Genomic DNA, 4,080 nt, shown 5'->3' with positions numbered 1-4,080 from the left:
TGGGATAGTCAAAGACCTTGAGATTTTGTCACTGGTCGAAGGAAATAGCAAAGTTTACTCTGGAGAAGGGGAAACTTAGAGGGGACATGACAGCTCTAAAATCCCTTCCAGTTCTGGCCTACCTTGCTCTGTGCTCTCTCCCATTTCTACCATCTGTGTCTGAGCAACCACAAACCACAAAGACAAATCCAACATCCATGTTTAATTTAAAACCATAGTGAAATTTCAATATAAACTTTTCAGATTTTTGACAGCCACTGATTCTTTTCTCCTTCTAGCCCAGGTGCACTCAATATGTTAATTGCATTTAAATCAAGCTCAATTTCATGCACATTTTGTTATTACTTATCTCTATGTCTGCATCTTACTCATCACTTTGATGAGCTTTCCTTAGAGTTTAGAACTACACTCCCCCCATACCGCTACACACACACACACACACACACACACACACACACACACACACACACATACACACACATTTGGCTCCAATTAGTTCCTTCATAGAACTAAAGCTTGTAGTGAATTCAATGGAAGTATCAATCAAACCTATTGTTTAGTTTCCTGTGTAGAAAAACAATTGGTTGGTTAAATTTCTATGTTTACATTATTTTTTTTTGCAATGAGTAGAGGTACTCTCTGCTAAAGGGGCTGATCTGGGTTCTTATGGCTATCATTATCTACTTGTGGCTGAGGGAGACAAATGTTTGCTGTCTTCAGGTATTTGCAAAGCTGTCACTGAGGTTGGAGATTAGACTTACTCTGCTTACCTACTGAGAGGATAGAACTTAGAACACTGGGTGGGAGTTGATCAGAGTCAGATTTCACTTTAATATAAGGAGGGATTTCCCAGTATTTGAGCCTTTTAAAATCAGAATGAGTTATCATATCCCTCCTTTATGCTAAAGGACAATGGGGGAGATAAAAAGGTATCTTTTGTTCTCAAGCAGCTTTTAATGGAGTGGTGGTGAAATACACAAATAACAGTAACTCAAGTAAGAGTGAAATAAGTGCAAAGGAGGTATCCAGACAAAATATCAGGAGAAATCTGGGGGTTGGGCGTGGGGAATCTGCTTTTCCTTATTGAATGTGGGAAGAGAGGATGTCAGTGTTTCATTAAAAGTTGCATCTGAGTTGGGCCAGGGAGGGAAGAACCAAAATAAATGAATGGGATATAACATGAACAGAAGCATGGAGGTTAACTAATGGGCCAATATAATGATTGAATGTATTAGGAATAGAAAAAAAAGCCCTACACTTGGTATCAAAAATAATTACACAAGTTTGAGAGGGGAAAGCATGGCTAGACAAAAGTTGGTGAGAAAAAGATCTGGGAGTTTTAATGGACAGCTTGCTCCATAGGAATCAACAATGTGAAATGGAAACCAAAAACCAAATGTGACCTTAGGCTTCATTAAGAGAGCCCTAATAGGGGTGGCTAGGTGGCGCAGTGGATAGAGCACTAGCCCTGGATTCAGGAGTACCTGAGTTCAAATCTGGCCTCAGACATTTACAAGCTGTGTGACCCTGGGCAAGTCACATAACCCCAATTGCCCCTCAAAAAAAAAAGAGAGCCCTAATATCCAAAATGAGGGAGGGGAGAATCCCAATGAACTCTGCCCTGGTCAAACCACATCCAGAGGGCTATGTTCATTCTGGGCGTCATGATTTCATAAAGGCATTGGCAAGATAGTATCTATGGGAGAATATCCAGGATTTTGTAGGGCCTTGAAATCAGTGCCACTGGAGGACTGGGGATATTTATCCTGAAAGAGAAAAATCTCAGGAATAACATGTGTCTTCAGGTATTTAAAGGGCCTTCAAGTAGAAGCATTAGATTTGTTAGGCATGGCCTAAAAGGATGCAACTAGCAACGATGGATAGATGTTGCAGAGAAGCAGATTTAGGCTCAATGAAAGGAGACTCCAGTGATTGTTAGGGAGTTCCAGACCTGTGATTTCAACCATATAAGAATATATATCTCTATGGAAATTCCCTCCACAGATTCAGTCAGTCAGTCAATCATTTATCAAATTTATCATCATTTATCGAATGCTCATTTTGTGCCAGGCACTGGGAATACAAAGAAAAGCAAAAAGTAAAAAACCCAAACCAGTCCCTGCCCTCAAGGAGCATTCATTCTAATGGGGGAGACAACATGTAAATAACTAGGTATGTAAAAGATCTATGCAGAGTAGATGAAGGTAATCTAAAAAGATATATATATATATATATATTGGCTGATATTGGAGCTGAGCCATGAAAGAAACCAGGGAAACTAAAAGGTGACTTTGAGAGAGCTAAACATTCTAGCCATGGAGAGCAGCCACAGCAAAGGAAAGGAGATGGGAGATGAGTTCTGTTTCAGGAACTCCAAGTAGGCCCGTGTTGCTGGATTGTGGAGTGAGTGGAGAGCAGGGAGCAAGGCATAAGAAGGTCAGCAAGGCAGGAAGAGGACCAGGTTATAAAGAGCTTTAAATGCCAGATGGAGGAGTTTCTATTTTATACTGAAAGGGATAACAGGGAGTCAGTAGAGCTCTGGGGTAGCTAGGTGACACAGTGGATAAAGCACCAGCCCTGGATTCAGGAGGACCTGAGTTCAAATTTGGCCTCAGATACTTGACACTTACTTGCTGTGTGACCCTGGGCAAGTCACTTAATCCTCATTGCCTCACCAAAAAACAAAACAAAACAAAACAAAAAAAGAATAGGGATAGTGGTGGGGGTGATATGTTCTGACAGACCATAAGAAGGCTACTGCAATAGTCTATATAAGAGGTGATGGAATCATAGCTGTGTAAGTGGAGAGAAGGAGATGTTGGGAAGGTAGAATCAACAAGACTTGTCAATAGATTAGCAATGTGGGGTTAGTGAAAGGTACTAGGAGGAGGGTGGTGTTCTTGAGAGCCATAAAAGAGTTCAGAAGTGGGGGAGATTTGGATAGAAAGATATTGAGTTCTCTCTGGAGCATGATGAGTTTGAGATGCCTAGGAGACATCCAATTTGAGATGTCAAAGAGGCAGTTAGAGATGTAGGACTACAGCTCAGCAGAGAGATGAGGGCTGGGTATGTTGATCTAGGAATCATCTTCCTAGAGATGATCATTGGACCCAAGAGAATTGATAAGATCATTATGGAACTAGTATAAAGCAAAAAAGACATTCAGGATGGAGTCTTGGGAAATACTCAGGGTTTTAGGGCATGGCATGAATGAAGAACCAGCAAAGGAAAGTGAGAAGTAGTCTGACAGAGTGGAAGTCTTAGAAAGTTGAATGAGACACTAAAGGTTAAATGACTTGCCCATGGTCCCGTAGCTAGTATGTGTCAGAGTTAGGGCTTAAATCCAGGTCTTGTCTTTGTGACTTTATGACTGGTCCTGTATTTACTCTATCTACCATGCTGACTTTCCTACCAATTAAAACTATCTTAAAGAGGGTTGGGTTTCTTTGGATGGTGTTAAGTTGTCCCTAGCTGAATGTCTTTAAGAAAGGGTCTAATAACTAATTGTTGGGAGGCCATAGAGGGGATCCATAGTCCTATAGGGTTTAGACTAGGTGGCCCTGATTATATTATGCATGTATTTGGAAGGCAGACACAGGCAAGAGGAGGTAGAATTGTCCTGTGTGCTCCTAGGTAGCAATAGGTAGAAGTTGCAGAGATAGATTTCAGCTCAATGTATGGAAAGACTTAATAATTAAAGCTGTGCTAGGGAGAGGCAGTGAGCTGTTGTCAGCAGGGTTTCCAGGCTCCACTTTGTACCAACCTCTGTGCCTTCCTCCTTCCTGGTCGTGCTAAGGATGCCCACACTTATCAGAACTGAGCTTCCACTAGAAAGGAATCCACATTAAGGATGAGAGTTTCTGTTTTGATTTCTCTTAGAAAACTCGTTGCTATGGTGGCGAGTCTATCTTCAAAGGCTCCTGTTCACACTTCGTTCCACATGTCTGACTGTTTATATTCCATGTGTTAATGGGTGAGCTGTTAAGGAATAAGGAGAATGGTGGAGAGAGGGTGTGTGTGTATGTGTGTGAGACAGAGAGAGAGAGAGAGAGAGAGAGAGAGAGAGAGAGAGAGAGAGAG

This window comes from Dromiciops gliroides, chromosome 2 (assembly GCF_019393635.1).
Source record: "Dromiciops gliroides isolate mDroGli1 chromosome 2, mDroGli1.pri, whole genome shotgun sequence".
Lineage (NCBI taxonomy): Eukaryota > Metazoa > Chordata > Mammalia > Microbiotheria > Microbiotheriidae > Dromiciops > Dromiciops gliroides.
Note: the sequence above shows the minus strand (reverse complement) of the source record.